This window comes from Hibiscus syriacus, unplaced genomic scaffold, assembly GCF_006381635.1.
Source record: "Hibiscus syriacus cultivar Baekdansim isolate YM2019G1 unplaced genomic scaffold, ASM638163v2 tig00014064_pilon, whole genome shotgun sequence".
NCBI classification, from domain to species: domain Eukaryota; kingdom Viridiplantae; phylum Streptophyta; class Magnoliopsida; order Malvales; family Malvaceae; genus Hibiscus; species Hibiscus syriacus.
In genome coordinates, this window is record NW_024062313.1 from 258,014 (window position 1) to 276,675 (window position 18,662).

The 18,662-nt window shown below is 37.4% G+C and overlaps 1 pseudogene; it reads right to left on the reverse strand.

Moving 5' to 3' along the window:
* Window positions 1-18,662, reverse strand: part of LOC120206854 — a 36,719-nt pseudogene that overhangs the window by 9,120 nt on the left and 8,937 nt on the right.

Consider the following 18,662-nt stretch of genomic DNA (forward strand, 5'->3'; position numbering starts at 1 on the left):
TGACTGTTCTTCTCAGTTTTACTTTTCTCTTTCTCTTCACACTTTCACTCTTCCGATCTTCCCTATTTTCCTTTTCCTTCCTTTATCAAAATGCCGACTAAAAGAGATCTATCGATTTCAAGGCCGACGATCGGCAATATCGACCCTTACACCTTCTTCATTACCCCTCTTTTCACCCCTTCTCCCACTGAACTCTTTCCCCTATATTCCTTTGCTTTGCTTTTGTTGTGACCCTTGTAACCCCCTAGACCCGGCTTGGACGTTATGCCCAAATCTAGGCGCGTACATATCGTATTCAGAAATTCTTTTCATATTTAAAACAACGTTAAAATCCATATAACAGTATAGTATGAACTTATATATATATATATATATATATATATATATATCAGAAAACCGTATAAAACATATACAAAACAAAATACCGGTAATACAGATATATCGAGACGGTAGCAAAAACACGTGTCACCAAAGTATAACAAAAAGACATATAGAGATATACAGTGGTACAAAAATAGGAGTAGTCGGTCCTTCTGATACCAAGTCTACAGTCTGCTAATGTTTGAAAAAGTTAATTTACAGAATAAACTAAAAAGCCCAGTGTGCTCCTTACGATGTATAAAAAATACAGATAAAATACTTCAAAAAAAGTCTATTTATCAAACATGTTTTAAAAATTTGACCACTACCCCATCCGATCACCAGAATGTGTAGGTTTCCCAGAATCATACACCTAACTATACACCCGGTAAGAGCCTTATACATATAGCATAAGGACCTGCGGTAAGGACTTACCCTGTGCACAAAGCAAAGAAGTCTACAATAAGGCCTTACAAGTCATAGACTAAGCCTGATATACTTCCTCCAATAATACCCCCAACGACAGTAATAAACATGTATGTATTCGAGTGAAAACGGTAGTTTAATCCATTAAAATATGAAAATGTTGCATACTCAAAAACCAGATACAGAAATACAGTATCCAAAGATCATATCAGAAATATATGGTAAATCAGATATCAGATAAACAACATTCAGAAAATCAATTGTCATATCGTAAAAATATTCAGTGTCATCAGAAATCTAAAACAGTTCAGATAAATAGTTTAAAATAGTAATGTAACACCATCAGGAAATACACCTCTACCGGTCTGAGTAGTCTGATAGGAAAGCCTACTACTGAGTTCACCGATCAAGATCAGCGGCAGCGTTAGATCCTACGAATCGAAAAATCTATATCGAAATCCTAATATGAATAATAATAACCTCTATTTAAACAATTTACAGAAACCTACAAGTAACTCTCAAAGAACGCGGATCGAACGGATGGGAAGCACCAGATCTAATCGACCCTCGGTCGGGAAAAACACGAGCATCTTCATAAATATATATACTCGTATCAATTCCATAACCAAATCTCAAATAAATAAGCAAAAATGCTAAAAATACTAAGCACTTTCGGACTAACGGGCTTGATTTGGAGATTTCGGGTCAAAATTTGGCAAAACGGATAGCAAAATCGAACTCAAGACGTCGAAAAACGTCACAATAAAAGTTTTCAAAAAAAAGTCAACGCCGGTCAACAGTTACAACGGTTATCAGTCGGTCAACAGTTAACAATTGGTCAACGGTCAATGGTTGACCGGTTCTAATCGGGTTGGACTGGGTCGGGTCAGATCAGGTTGGACATGCAGGTCAAGTCAGGTTGGCCTGTTTCTAGAAACCCACCAAGCGGTGGGACTTCCCCACGTGCAGTGGCGGCACGTGGGGGCGCGTGTTGGGCCTTCGGGGGTCGGAAAAACTGAGGAAAAATTATTATATGCATTTTAAGGTGTTTACACTTACCAAGCTCGGTTCACAGTGGAGAGCTCGATTCGATAACGTCAGGAATTTGCTTACACTCACCCCTCCACACGCTGGTGATGACGACAACGAGGCGACCACCGTTGAACTCAGGATGATGTAAGGAACACCATGGTATGGGAGGTGTCGATCATGGAGCAACAGTCGGAAGTCAAACAACGATCAAAGTATCTTACCTAAAAAGGGAAGGTTTGAAGAGAGAGAAAATGAGTTTCCAAAAATGGAAACTGTTGAATTTTGGGTTCTGAGCTCAACAAAAAGGAAAATGGATAAATTACACTATAAGTCCTCAGACTTTGGTTACTTTCTGATTTGGGTAAAAATTTAACTAAAATTTCATTTTGGTCCTCGAATTTAATTAAAATTCCAATTTAGTCCTCGAAATTTTTTTTAAAAAAAATAGGCCCTAATTTGGGGTGTGACACTCCTCCTTCCACCCTTCTCCCATTGAATTCTTCCTCCTATCTTCCTTTCCTTTGCTTTTGTTGTGATGGGTTTTCAGTAAGCTAATTTTATCGTTTTCGAACATGTTCCATAACGATTTGGCACGCAAACAAATCCCAAATTGGAACAGACGAATTCAAAGGAGATTCGTGGGTGTGAGGGCAGATTAGGCAACACTATGTTAGAGTTTTATTTTCTAATTGCTTTGTATTCTACTACTTATTTAATTAGGAGATTAGTTAGAATATTACTAATTTAATTAGGTGATTAGATAGGATATTACTACTACTTGTATAATTAGGAGATTAGATCGGATATTAACTAAACTAAATAGACTCCTAGTTTGACTCTATGTTAGAATTATATTCCCACTTACCTTCTTTGTAAATTTGCCTATATAGGCTTAACCAGTGTAATAGTTTTCAATCAAGAACATATAGAGAAATCAGATTCTTCTCTAAACCTTCTTATCTAAACCAACGAATGAAAGATTCATGAGAGGAGCACCGAGAGGTTGTAAACAGAATCCTTATATACCTAAAGATGACACCAAGTCACAATTTACTCTTTAAAAGGGGTGAAAACCGTGAGGTAGAAGTATACGCTAAATGCTAATTGGGTGAGAAGTTAACTGAAGAAGATCTACAAGCGCACATTACTCTATTGTTTGAGGTAATCTTGTTACATGGAGAAGCAAATAGTAGTCTATAGCTTCAAGTAGTAGAGAGGCTGAGTTTCGAGCACTAGCTTCAGGTATTTGTAAAGGAATGTGGATTCAGAGACTGTTAAAAGAAGTAGAGGTCGATTGAAAGGATCATTTCAAGGTGCAGAGTGATAATCAATCAGCTATAAGTATTAAAAAAATCTTGTTCATCATGACATGACAAAGTATGTGGAGGTCGACACACTTCATTTCATAGAAAGTAAACAATGGGACTCTTGAACTAAGCTACATTCCTACTCAGCTACAACTTGAGGACATTCTTGCCATAGCTCTTCCAAGAACTAGCTTTGATGGATTCAAGTCCAAGCTAGGTTTGAATAACATATACACCCCTGCTTAAGGGGAAGAGTAGAAAGTTTTCGAGATTAGGAGTTTATTTTATCTTATAATTCTAATTTTATTTGTATTCTATGGTTAGTATTATCTTCTTAGGAGATGAGAGTTTAGGAAGAATAGAAACCTAGTAGGACTCTAACTTGTAACTCACAACCTATTAAAACAAGTTGTGTTCTTCTGTTTTAGCAAGATATACTTTCCTTTTTTCTCTCGAAGTCTCACACATTCATTGTTTACACCCCAATAAATATTAAAAGATTGCAGCAGAATTGCAAAAGACAAGGTGCATTAAATTAGGGTAAGTACGATCAGTAATAAAATATGATAATTTTCATAATTAAATGATCTTATATGGTAGAATGATCAAGTGGTTAAAAGGAGTACAATAATTTAATACATGATTTCAGTTGTTTCTAGATTTAAAAACAATCAACAACTTCTAACATCATAACTTAAAACATGCAACAAACTGATAAGATCGACACCTAAAATTCAACAGATTATGATTGTAAACTATGATGTAACATATATCCTCTAGCAATAGTACCTCGTCATTAAATAAACATAAAAAAGAATAACAAAAATTGAAGATTTTAATTACAAAATTAAGCAAACCTCAATAAGAGCATCACGTTTCTTAAGCTCTTCCTCAAGTTTCTTAGTCACTGCTGAAGAATCCATGTCATCTGCTGCTTTTGGTATTGTTGAAACTCCAGATCCCTTTTCTGAGCTGAAGGATTTAGCTTCATTGAGTTGTGATTCAAGACTTCTAAGTTTTGCCTACATCATGAAAGGTCATCTTACTTAGCAATCAACCATATAGACATGAAATCTCTTGATAAGGAAAACAGAACTTCAGATGTGTGCGTTTCATCATGATAAATTTAAACCAAATTCATCTCTCATTTTTTCCCTTTTTTCACTAGAAGCATATACATGGACACCTACAAACATACGAAGACAAACACGTACATTAAGTCATGAGTCTTGATTACAACCAACCTGCAATGTTTGAATCGTTGAATCATATTGCTGCATTTGCAACTTTTGGTCTTGTTCTGACTGTAGCAATTGAGCTACTTGATTTCTGAGCTGAGCATTCTGCTCCTTCTCTATCTTATGCTTGTCCGCAAGCATAGCATTGTCAGACTGCATAATGGAATACTAATTAATATTTCAATAATTGCTGATATACTTACCAAGAGGTTACCTGGAAATAAAAAAAGCTTGTGAAATTAAGAAGCATGGTGAGAGAGAGAGTCTTAGGAGGTCCGCACTCCGGCGAGGATTGGACGGTGTTTGTAGATTATCTTAGCAAGAGAGTCACTTGGAGATCATTAAAGGAAATTTTTAGTCACCATGGGAGTGTTTTGAGAGTTTATATCCCGAATAGTTCTAACAAACCAAATTATAGAGATCATTCATTTGCGTTCGTTCAGTTTGCGAAGGAGAAAGGAATGCTGAAGGCGATAGAGAAGGTCAATGGTACTTGGATTGACAGGAAGAGAGTTTCGGTATGTGTAGCTAAATATCGGAGGCAGAGGTCCTGGCAAGTTGGTGGAAGTAAGTCCAGAAAAGATGAAGATAAGTCGACTAAGGGAGCGAAACAGAGGAGTAGAGCGGGATCTGAGTCTTTTAGTCGGTTTAGGGATGAGAGGACATATATGGTTGCTTTAACCTCGTCTGATGGGATGAGGAAAGTTCCGGTTGATGAAAAGGGTAGGGAGGGACACCCTTGTAAAGATAATGGAATAAGAAATCTTTGGGAGATGCAAATTCCCTCTGATGAAAGGGATTGGGTGAAGAGAGCATTGACTGGGATTATCAAACCTCACTTTGATCTGGAGCTAGTGCTGAAGGGATTGGCAAGTGATGGGTTCAAGGTTAAGGGAGCTAGATGGGGTTATGCGTGGAACTCTTGCATATTAACCTTTGATTCGGAGGAAGATTTTAAAGAGGCGTGGTCGAGCAGATTAGTGGAATTGTCCTTCTGGTTTGATTGGATTGATATCCTTCTGAATGATGACGGGGTACCGATGGCTTTCTGTTCAGTTGAGTTAATTGGTATCCCGTTATTATGCTGGAATGTCCTCTTTATGGAGAAACTTGCCTCAAAGTGGGGGAAGCTAGCCTGTATCCACGATTCGACGGTGAAAAGAGAGGACATGGCGGTGGCCAGGGCCTTGCTGAGGGTGGCCAGTCCCTATGATGTTCAGGAGTCTGTTACGCTGGGCTCGTATGGGAGATCTTTTAAAGTTAAAATTAACGTGGGGTCGGTCTTTATTAAACAGGAAAGTTTTTCGGTAGGAAATTCAATGGTTGCCGGAGAGGATAGGTCCAGAGATGATGATTTTTCAGAGGAGGAAGACAAACAGTGCGCTGTTGGGGGTGGTAGACCAGACTTGCCAGTTGAGGATACTAGGGACAGAGTAGACAGATGGTTAGTAGGGGATGTAAGTTCAGCTTTAGTAGGCGATGAAGCCGGCCAGAATTTAATGTGGAAGGAGGGAGAAGGTCAATCTAGTGGAGTAAAGGTGTCAGACTTTCCAGCAGAGGATTTGAATTTGAGAGGGAATTATCAGGGTATTGGGATTAGGAGTAATTTTTCTAATGAAAATGATAAGGCCCAATCAGAGGACTTGAGTGAGCCCATTAGACTTTCTACGGCTGGGCCAGTTGTTATTTTAAATCAGCTGGCTGTGGTAATCTAATAGAATCTGGGGTGGTGGAACTTGGAGACTTACAGCAAAAGGAGATGAACTACTCAAATAGGCAGGGTCGGGATAGAGCTACGCCGGTTTGCATACCATATTTGCTTAATGATGGTACGAACGTCAGTTTACAGACTATTGTTTCTAATGAGGTCTTGATGGAGGAAAGAGTAATTCGGGATAAAGGAGGGGGTAATGCGGACGGAACAGAGGTGGAAAGGGTTGAAAATCCAGTTATACTAGCTAGTTTCCAGGGGCGGATTATAAAGAAAAAGAAGTTAAGGATTGTTCCAACGTGGTCTGATAGTTCTGGTTTGGAGGGTGAAATGTCATTTAGTTTTCATGATCGAGTTTATGAAAGACTTGATAGAGGTCTGGATAGGGAAAGTTTGGATCGAACCAGTGTTAATTCAACGCCCCCAAACAAATCTATCGAAGCAAGATTGGAGGCTGCTGCTTCTAGAGATGTTTGTGATATGTTGGGGATCTCTTTCAAAGGGGGTAATCAAATTCTGGAAAAGGAGATCTTGAAGATGGAGCTTAGTGAGAATAATAGAAGCTCTTGACTGATTTTTTCAGGATAGTAAAGGTTTCTTGCTTTTATTAATTATGTCACAAATCAAATTGATTTCATGGAATGTGAGAGGGCTTGGAAAAAAGGAAAAATCAAGAGCTGTTGCTAGATTAGTTTCAAATATCAAACCGATGATTCTGTTTCTCCAGGAAACTAAGTTGAATAAATGTCGAAAGGGATTGTTGAGGAAACTAGGGGGTAATTTCCTAAAAGGGTCTAGCTTTCAGCCATCTACTGGTTCTGCAGGGGGTCTAATCTGTCTGTGGAACGAAAATCTGTTTGAAGTTAGCAGGGAGTTTAAGCATAATAGGTTCATTGCTTTATCAGGAAAGGTTAAGAGTGTTAACTTTGATTGTGTTGTTATTAATGTGTATGGGCCGTCGGTTGAGACTGATAAAGAGGAGTTTTTAAGTGAGCTAATGTGTTTTACACAACAGCTTGATTTGCCTGTATGCTTAGGGGGGGATTTCAATGCTTATCTAGATCCCGAGGAGAAGATTGGAGTTCAACAGAATTGGCATTCAATGGAGTTATTTTCCAACTTTGTCCTTAATCTTAACCTTATGGATCTTCCTTTAGTTGGAGGGAGATTTACTTGGTGCAACAATAGAGAAGCTTCAACGTGGATTAGATTAGATCGGTTTCTATTAAGTGGTGCATTTTTTCAGGTATTTCCAAAAGTTATCCAGAAATTGTTGCCGAAATCCTTATCTGATCATAACCCTATAATACTGGAAGATGACCACAACAATTGGGGCCCTAAACCTTTCTGGTTTTTTAACTATTTACTAGAGGATGAAGGGTTTGATGGGTTGGTTCATAATGCTGTGTATGATTTAAAGAGGGAGAATGCAAGAAGGGGTATGTTGAGTATTCTTCAAGGAACGAAGAAAGCTATTAAGAAGTGGCCATACAACAATAATATGGGGATTTCAGAAAAGATTTCAGAGCTCGAAAATAGGATAAACGACTTGGAATTAAAGGCTCAGGGTAGGGGAACTTCAACACAAGAATGGGGTCAACTAGTAGCTTGGAGGAATGAATTGTGGGGTCTGCATAGGAAGGAGGAGAGTATTTGGTTCCAAAAATCACGAAATAAATGGATTAAGGATGGGGATAGAAATACCAGATATTACCACATTTGCGCTCTGAATAGGAGCAGAATAAATGCTATTTCGTCTTTGAAAGTGGATGGGATTGATATTTCTGATCCCAGCATGATTAAATCGGCTATCTTTGATTACTTTAAAGTAAATTACAATGAGATAACATCTCTGGAGGTGGATGAATGTAATCTGAATTTTGCCAAATTGACCGTGGAACAAAAGGCTGGATTAGAGGTTAGTATCACTGAACAGGAAGTGTGGGATGCTGTCTTTAAGGCGGACAGTGCTAAGGCACCTGGTCCGGATGGATTTACTATGGGTTTCTTTAAAAAATATTGGACTATACTGAAAGACCTTGTCATGCAGTTTGTTCAAGATTTTCAAAGAGGGAAATTATGGGAAAAGGGAGTGAATCATTCCTTTATTACGTTAATTCCAAAGAAGGTTAATCCACAGGGAATTGAGGACTTCAGACCTATTAGTCTCGTTGGCAGTCTCTACAAGATTATTTCTAAAATACTATCGAAAAGGCTAGTCTCTGTTATTCAAGGTTTGGTTAGCCCTTCACAGTTCTCATTTATTCCGGGTAGGCAGTTGCTAGATTGTGCACTTTTGGCAAATGAAGGAATCGAATATTGGAGAAAACAAGGGAGGAAAGGAATTGTCTTTAAAGCTGACTTCCGTAGGGCCTATGATTCGGTTGAGTGGCCTATCTTATTCAGGATTTTGAAGGACACGGGTTTTGGGGATAAATGGATCTCATGGATTAAATGTTGTGTTTCAACTGCATCTATTTCGGTGTTAGTTAATGGTTTCCCTACCGAGGAATTCAATATTAGTAAAGGGTTGAGACAAGGGTGCAGCCTATCCCCTCTCCTATTCAATTTAGTGGGGGAATTATTAAATCTTATGTTGATTAAGGCAGTTGATAAAGGCCTGTTTCAAGGGTTTAGCATTGGTAGGATTGGTAATTCCTTCCAGTTGACTCACCTGCAGTTTGCTGATGATTTAATACTCTTCTGCAGCGATTCAACAATGCAATTTCTAAACTTGAGAAGAGTTTTGAGGGTCTTCGGTGTGATGTCTGGGGTGCATTAAAATATGTCAAAGTGTACTGTATTTGGGGTTAATATGGATGCTGACAGGGTTCAGGATTGTGCTAGGAAAGCAAGATGTGGAGTGGGGTCTTTTCCAATGTCTTATCTTGGTTTACCGATTGGATCTAGGAAAAATTCAGTGGGTATGTGGGAACCGGTTGTCCAGAATTTTAATAAGAAGTTAGCTGGGTGGAAAGTAAATTCACTGTCGTTGGCGGGCAGACTTGTTTTGGTTAAATCCGTGCTTTCATCCTTGCCAATTTTTTACCTATCTATTTTCAAGATTCCACACAAAGTGTCTCAGAAGTTGAACTCGCTGATGGCCAACTTCCTTTGGGGTGATGATCTTGAGAAAAAACGAATCCACTGGGTGAATTGGAAATCGGTTTGTCAACCAATCGAAGAGGGTGGTCTGGGAATACTGGATTTAAGGTTGATTAATAGGGTCCTTCTAGGGAAATGGGTTTGGAAATTTGCCAATGAAAAATATAGTCTGTGGAAGAATCTGATTTGCAGCAAATCCAACGTTAGCATTTTGTCTCTCTCAATTTCAGAAGCGACTACACCTTTTGATTCCTGGATATGGAGAGGTATCCTCAGTAACTATAATAAGAATGATCAGATTGGTGGATGTTTGAGAAATAATTCAAAGGTCATTGTAGGAAATGGGCGGTCGATTGCTTTTTGGAATGATGTTTGGATTACTAATTTGCCTTTAAAAAGACAATTCCCAAGAATTTATGCTTTGTCGACAAACAAATGGGGGATGGTCTCTGAGTTTGGTGAGTATGAAGATGATGTTTGGGTTTGGAATATACAACTTAGAAGAATTTTGTGTGATTGGGAATTGGACCAGTGGATTGCTTTTATGTCTTTGATTGACAAGTCGTCGCTGTCACGATGTGTGGATGATTTTTTGGGTTGGTCAGGAAAGGGGGATGGCATTTTCTCGGTCAAATCTTGTCGATTATCGTTACAAGATAGGTCTGAAGGGAGTTTTGTATGGAAGAAGTGGGTTTGGGATGGATTGGCGCCTCCAAGAGTACAAACTTTATTATGGCAGATCTGTCATCAGAAAGTGGCAGTGAGAGTGGAATTGAAGAGAAGAGGACTTCAGATTTCGGATGTTCTTTGTCCACTGTGTCATGCTCAGGATGAAACTATTGCACACCTGTTCCTATCGTGCCCTATTGCCTCGGATTTGTGGAGTAAATTTCTAAGGTTATGGAATATCTCTACGGTGTTGCCTCAAGACCCTTCTTCAATTTTGTGCTCGTGGTCGAACCTAAGGAATAATTCCCTTATTCGGAGGTTTATTCCGGCTGTCATCTTTTGGTCTATTTGGAAGGCCAGAAATCAGGTTGTATTTGAAAACGGAAAATGTGACTCTACTGTTCTGTTCTTCATTACTAGATTTAGATTGGCTAAATGGTTCTTGGCTAAATACCCTGGGGTTCGGATTCTGACAGACCTTCTAGTAGGGGATCCTACGCGGGCGGATAAATTACTCTCTAATTCGAGTTCTAAGACGGTTATTTGCTGGACTCCTCCTCCATCAGATATGTTCAAACTCAATGTTGACGGGGCAGTGACTGGAGATGGGATGCAGGGTGGTATTGGTGGTGTTTTGAGAGACTCCTACAGCTGCACTTTAGCTAATTTTTCTTCCGCAGTGGGCCCTGGTCCCCCTATACTATCTGAACTGAAAGCTATTAAGAAAGGATTGCTCTTCTTCTTTTCATCCGATTGGGCCAACAAGGGAAGACTTATTTTGGAAAGTGATAACAAATATACAGTAGATTGGATTTTAAAACGGCAACCTTCCCCTACTATTTTCAGTGAGTTGGTGGAGGAAATTGGAGTTCTTGTTACTACAAAGGGAGTTGTTCTGAGATGGGTTTCTAGGAGTTGCAATATGGAGGCAGATAGGTTAGCTAAACAGGGAATCGGATGAGTGTTGAAGGCTTAGTGTTGTACTTTACGATAGTGTTGGTGTGGGGTTAGGCTGATGGGTGATTTTTTCCCATCGCTATTTGTATTATGGTCATGGTGTATTTTCGAGGGTTAGAGTGTTATGTTTATCTTGTGTTTCTCAGGATCAGGATGTATTGTGTATCTTATGTAATTCTGGTTTATCAATAAAATGAGGTGCTCTTTTCCTCCCTCAATTAGTTTACATCAAATGTAAACTATGAGGGAGGTTCCTAATGAGTCCTCCTATTCCTATCAAAAAAAAAATATTTCAATAAGATGCATGCCAAAGCTGAGAGCATTTTGATAGCATGAAAATGTCATGCATGAAACAAAACCTAAATGCAGAGCCTATAAGGCAATATTTCAATTGCCCATACTCCTTATAAGGGAAAAAACGATGGACGGAACACCTACTTTGGTTTCTTGAACCTTACAAAATTCCCTAAACCCAAAATCATTACTAATTTGTATGTGGCTAGACAATGAAGAACCAAGAATCCATACCATCTAAACCATTCTGCAATGGTGATAGTAAGAAATGACTATAAGAAAAGTCACATGACAACTTAAACAGAAAGGAACATCAGATAGTTGAAAGTCCAACGACAAGAGGAAAGGAGAAAGGGTGACTGGAGTCACCACAAAAGAACAGAAATGGCAATAGGGATGTAAATTATGGTTAGCAAATACCAAGATCCCGCCGGTAAATGTCCAAAACATGTCAACCAGTTAGGTAAGATTTAACTCGCAGAAAAATTGCAGATAACCAAACAAAGAAATTACAAAACCTTTAGGTCTGATTGCAGAGTAAAAGAAACTTTCCACGCCTTCTGAACTTCATTGAATAGTAGGACACACTGATCATTAGCCTCTTCAAGTGCTTGTCTTAGTCCCAAAACCTCTTGTTTGAGATCTTGAATTTCCTTTTCCTTCTCATAAAGCTCCTTACGTGCGTCATTCGCCTAAAAGAAAAATTGCAAGATATAAAGATGCACATTCCAATAAATACGCTTTGTTCAACAATTCAATGTACTACCACCAAAAGATTTGGTAAATGCAGATTGCACATACCAGCTACATTTCTTATGGACTACAGCAAGATTTTTTTTTTTTTTCTGAGAAAAGGAGAGAAAAAAAAACCAATTTGACACCAAGTCGATTCTAGGCTTCAATTGTGTTTCACTACTACTAGGGTTATTAGTCTTTTATCTCAGTCGCCTAAAGTTGCTTCTGTATTTATAATCAGTTCTATTGTTTCCAGACCTTCAATCATGCATAATCACTGCTAGTAGATAAAACTTTTTCCTTCAAATAAATTTACTGACTTCATTATGCTTGTAGCAGGATACCAGTTCTTTTTTTGATAGAAGTAGGAGGTCTCATTAAAAAAACCCTTCATAGTTACCTCTTACCAAAAGGAAAGGGACAACTAGCGGAAGGAGGAAAAGAGTACCTCATTTTATTGATATTTCATAATTACATCAGAAAACCCTTACATAACATCAGAAAGACTGTCCTCAAAAGATGCAGGAACGGCAAAGGCTGTCCTCAAAGGATACCAGTTTCTTAAATAAGAATACAGACATTACTGTTAAGTTAAAATCTATCAGTGATTCAGAAATCAATATCTGTGACTTACAACATCTCTCCATTTCTTAATAGTATCCCTGCTTCCAAGGCTTAATACAGAATTTCGAGCTCGTGCAGCGAAATTGAGAGATGATAATGTCTCAGACAGATTTGCAGCATTTGGACAGATGTTAACAAACATTAAACTTTTTGACTTTCCCCCCTGCAGAAAGAAGAATAGTGGCACAAAATAAAAGCTTTCAGAAAGTTAAAATAAGTTATAGGCACAAATAAAAGCTTCGCACAATAACAAATCAATATTTTCATAAGAAAAAGAGAACATAAGGCGGGGCAGACGATGCAGGATAGTTGCATCAATAAGATCACTAAATTATTCTAGACCACTTCTTAGATTTTCATTTTTTTGATAAACGTTTAGTGGCAAATAAATTGGTCAGCAACCCAGACTTTATTGTGAACAAGAAAAAGTAAGTGTTAATACATCCATCATATTAAAAATGCTTCTTTTGGTTGTTGGGGGGGGCAAAATAAACATGAAAAAAGAACCTATAGTAATAAAATCTTTTAATAAAGTTTGCAATGGTATTAAAATGATAGAAAGTTATTTTGAAAAGCCATGCACTAAATTTTGCAATAGTAAATAATTGCATATCTTGCATTAAAAGAAAAAAGCCGACGACTCTGAAAGTATACTGATGAACTTAACCAATATCATGGGATATAAAAGTCAAACAAGCAGCTCTAGTAAATAATTGCATATCTTGTATTATATTTGAAAGATGGGGAAGATTACTATATATTTTTGTCCTGATTACTGAGAATATCTATTCATTAGCAATACCTTTCTTTAATTTGTATCTTTTAAATTTCACCTTTTTTGCCGTTAACATGAAAGAAACAAAATTAAATATTACACTTCAACTAATAAAAAGGCAATGAAACCAACTATACATGAAAAATAAAGTTAACGACAAAAGAATTACATGCAATCCAGTTCTTCAATTCTATAACAAATACTCAGTTTCAATAAGTTTTACATTATAAGAAGCAGAAGGATACCTAGCGAGTCTGCAAGTATATTAGTTGAATTTTCATAAGGAATACAATCCTTCTTTGAGGTCAAAGAAGAATACAAAACATCTCCCAACCTCTCCCAACCTACATGTAACACAAGATACAACAACTAAGAAAATGGTAAGAGTGAAATCAAAATATGGATGGTCAAGCCTGAACCTAAGATAGATAACATAATTATATAATAAGTACACTCTACTTGCGCGCAGATGCCAAAACTCCACATGAAAGATAAAGAAAGCCTTTATAATTAAAAGAAAAAAAGGGGTAGGTGGGGAGTGTATACAAGCACTTTTGACATCCCTAAGAAGTTATTCATCTTCATTGCTGTTACAGAATGTTAAAAAAATCCATAGACAAAAGTAAAAGACCAATTATGAGGTAACTTCAATACATTCAGTTTTCTGTGCTTGTTAAGCAAGCAGAAAATATTATAATAATAAAAGAAAATTAATAGTAAAGATGACATACGCCGAAAGTGATTTCATGACATGAAGCAAGTCTGTCACACGCTCCCCGCTATATTCTTCTAAAATTTGACCATCACTTCCAGCCAAGTCAATAAGAGAAAGCTTGCTGTATGAGTTTTCTCCACTTATCAGATTGTTATAATATATGTGCACTGTGATGATCCTGAAAAAAGGAACAAAAGAAATCCCCCAAATAAAATACAGAATGATACACAGTACGAAAACCACAACAGGCGATGTAAATTGAGAAACAAATAGAATCGTCAAATTGCATTTCAGTGTTTCAACCAAAATTGGCATACAAGTAATCAAACTGAAAACTATAATTATAGGTCTGACATAAAATGTAATGCCTCACATAGACATCTTGTGCAACTAATTAGATATTGCAAGTTAAGTGAACATAAAATACACATATTTAAGTATTACTTGTTGAGGATTAGGTAGCTCAGAAACAAGCAACAAATACAATTTTCTTAAACTTAACTTTATTTAATAGCATGCCATGCATTTAACAATAAAAGAGAGGCAGAAACTAGAAAGTACAGGATTTAAGCCGTACAAGTGAGAAACATTGAACTTTGATGTGTCACTTTGCCGGATTTGAAATGCAGATTTCAGGACTTTAGAAAAGTCCATTGGGTTATCAACTTTGTCCTGCACAAGTTCTACAGAAGGTTCTGGTAACTTCAACCGTATCTTTGGTAAAGTACTCCCTGATTCTGAGAGCAAATCCCTTATCTATGGACATTTAAGGGGTCATCAATAGTAAACTTCCGTATTACCACATTGAAATGAAAATATAACAATAAAAACCAAAAATGAGATATTGAGACAACCAATAAAATGTGAGAATACAGTGAGAACGGTTAAGAAACCTGTTCATTATAGAGATCAAAGGCTGTGACAGAGAAATTGAATTTAGAAGTTGAAGTTAAATCTGAGTTGACTAAATCAAAAAGTTCCTCAAAACAACGAGCATATAAGCCACGATCATGGTTGGATCCTTCCTGAGATAACCAAAGCCAAAACACAGGTCAATATTAGTATATGAAAAGCCATGAATAGACATAAAATTCCCATTAAATAAGATGCTTCTCTAATCCAAGTGAACAACTCAAGTCAAGAATCGAATAGCCTGGTAATTTGTTTGAAAGAAAAACAAAATAGCAATACAGGAAAAAATGAGTCGAAGAGGCTGTCATATAAATAATGACGAATCATCAACCGTCTAAAGTACTGATTCTAAGTGTACAGATAGACAAGCCAAATGCAGCAAACTCTTGACATAAGAAAACTTGAAAGAAGTAGAAGCAACCGATGTATTTGAGAAGCCTAAAAAACCACAACTAGTGATACAAGATGCACCATGGAGAAAGTGAGTACCAGTACTGGAAAACATGAGCATTTTGGCCATCAAACTAATGTATCAAGCATATTATGAAAAATATATATTAAAAAATTATCTAATAAGATGGTAAGTGACCAATCCATTCAAAGGAAACACATCGTGATTCTAGTTTTGATTTTATAGATAGATAAATAGAAATAGTGCAAGAGCATATGCACACACACCAGACAAATAAAGAGAGAAAAATAGAGGGAAACAACCATGGTGTGTGTCTTTCCTGACCGAGTTTGTCCATAAGCAAATATGGAAATATTATATCCATCCAACGCTGATTGCACAAATGGTTGAACATCACTGAACAGCTCAGCTGCAGAGAAATGTAGATCATTATATACTTGTCTTAACCAACATGGTCAAACACTACCAGAAACAAAAAATAATTTAGATTCACAAATTTCAGTCAAATCCTTCTTTCTTAAATTAATAAACAAGGTAGTACTAACCTTGTCCGACATGAGGCCCATAAACTCTGTCAAATTCAAAATCTTTTTTGGGGTTGGTGATCGTATCATCACTAGTATTTATACGAATAGTACACTCATCGGGAAATTCAACAATTGAAGGACCTTCATCTTCAAAAAGTGGCCTTGCCCGACAAAATAACTTTATGTTTCCTGAAAAAAATAATATTGTTTCTCAAATAAAAATACTATCATAGCTTTTTAACTCAGCATAAGCATGAAAAACAAATAGAATTAATATATGCTAGTAAATATCAGAAAATCTCAAGGAATGGAAGGAGAAATTATTCGTAAAGCACAAAGTTGAAGAGTACCATTGGCTGTCAATAAGTCATTAAACAACCTTTTCTTCTCATGGACCAACGGATATATTCTAGCCTCACTTTCCAGGGCAAATTGATCTGTCATTTATATTTAGAAACAGTTTATAACCATCAATAGAAGTAATAGAACCCAGAAATAACAAAATCTTGAAAAGAATAAACGGAAACAGTATAACCATTTGGAGTATACATATATTTTATCAAGTTGCGTAATCTATATTTTTATGATATAGTAACCCTATTTTTCTTTTTTCTTTTTTTGATAGGAATAGTAGGCCTCACTAAAAACCCCCTTCATGATTAACGGAACTTGAAAATAGTTCCTTAATCAGCGGAAGGAGGAAAAGAGTGCCCTAGGAGTTCATTAATCTTAAAACATTACAAAGTAATACAAAGTCTAATCTCCCTCCAGAGATAAAAAGCCAAAAAGAACCAGCCCTTAACAGAACATAATACTCAACCAATACCAGCCTTAGCTAGAACATCCGTCTCTATATTGGCTGTTCTACTAACCCATCTAATAAGACCTTCATAAACACTAAGCTTTTGAATAATTTCCTTAACAACTTGAACATAAACGACAGGACAAGAACCAACATCCTTGACCCAACCAATTGCCACCTTACTATCACTCTCGATAATCAATCTCTCTTTAAATCTGTGGCGAATAGATTCATAATAAAATAACCCCTTTAGGATAGCTTTCAATTCCATCAAAGTTGGAGGTCCCGGACCAGCAGGGTCTTTGAAGGAGCCAAGAATCGAACCAGAACTATCTTTCAGAACACCACCTAAACCACTCCTCTTCCAATCACTAGAAGTAGCCGCATCCACATTAAGTTTAATAAAACCCTTTGGAGGAGGGGACCAAGGAACCTTAGTTGAAATCCGATTAGTATGAGACGAGCAAGAATCCACTAAGGACGGGTCGGCAATAAGAGCATCCTTGGAAATAGAAATCTGAGTTTCCCTAGCTAGAAACCATGAAGCAAGCCTGCACCTAGCTAGATAGAATATTTCTGCTCGATCAAACTTCCCTCCTTCAAACACTATATAATTCCTAGTTTTCCATATTGTCCATAAGACCACTCCAGGGATAAATGACCACATCAGAGAGTTGGTCTTTAAGTTAGTCCATGCTACTAGGAATTTTTTTGCATCTTCATGAAAAACAGACTGAAAATTCCAATAACCCATGAATTTAGTCCATATTGGCCAAACAACCGAACAGGAAAAAATAGATGAGATGAAGACTCTTCTTCTAGATTACAAAAAGGACACATAGAATCATTTATGCCCTGAACACCTCTCTTAACCAGAGCTGTCTTCACTGCCAGCTTCTTTAAGATAACTTGCCAAAGAAAAGTCTCCACTCTTGGAGGCAGCAGGCCCCTCCAAACAATAGATTTCCAAAAATTAGCTTCCTCCAAATCAGAAATACCCGAATAATATAGATTGGCACATGATTTAACATTGAAAACCCCTTCTCCATTCCCCTTCCACAACAGTCCATCAACAGCATCAGTAGAAACAGAAAAATCTGAAATAACAGCCATCAAGTTTGACCATTGTTCAAATTCCCAGTCATTCAACTCCCTTCTCAACTGGACGTTCCAAAACCAGCCCCCAGAACTGTAATCCCCAAACTGAAATAATCTTCCAGTTTTGTTCACTGCAATAGAGAATAGTCTAGGGAACATGACCCTCAAAGGATGATCCAATGCCCAATTGTCTTGCCAAAACCCAATATTCCTCCCATTGCCAATTTTGTAGCTATAATTGCTTCTGATACTACAGCCCATCGAATCAGCTTTAAAATGATTATTCACCAAAGATCTCCATATCCAAGAAAATTTAGGAGAAACCTTACTATCAAGCTGCATCAGTGAAGAATCCAATTTGTATTTAGTGCAAATCATTTCCCTCCAAACCGCCTTCCTCTCAATAGCAAACCTCCAAGCCCACTTTTCCAATAAAGCCCTATTCATCGTATTTATATTAGGAACTCCCAAGCCTCCTTCAATTTTTGGTTTACAAACGCTGGACCAGCTTACCCAATGGATTTTCTTTCTCCCACCTCCTCCACCCCATAAAAAATTTGACATAATAGAGTTTACGGTCTTGTATACTGAAGCTGGAACCTTAAATAATGACAAATAGTATATAGGAAGTGAACATAGGACTGATTTAATCAAAACCAGCCTGCCCGCCAGTGACAAAGAAGAGCCTTTCCAGCCTGCTAACCTCTTATTGAAGCTTTGAACCACTGGATCCCACAGAATGTTAGAGTTTCTGTGTGGACCAAGAGGGAGTCCCAAATATTCAGAGGGAAAATAACCCACTGAACATCCAATCGTAGCTGCCCAATCCTTAATTTCCTCTTCCCTTAAATTCACCCCAAACAATTTGCACTTCTTCAAGTTCAACTGAAGTCCAGAAATAATCTCAAACACTCGAAGCACCCTCTTCACATTCAAGATCTGTTTTTTCGACGCACCACAGAA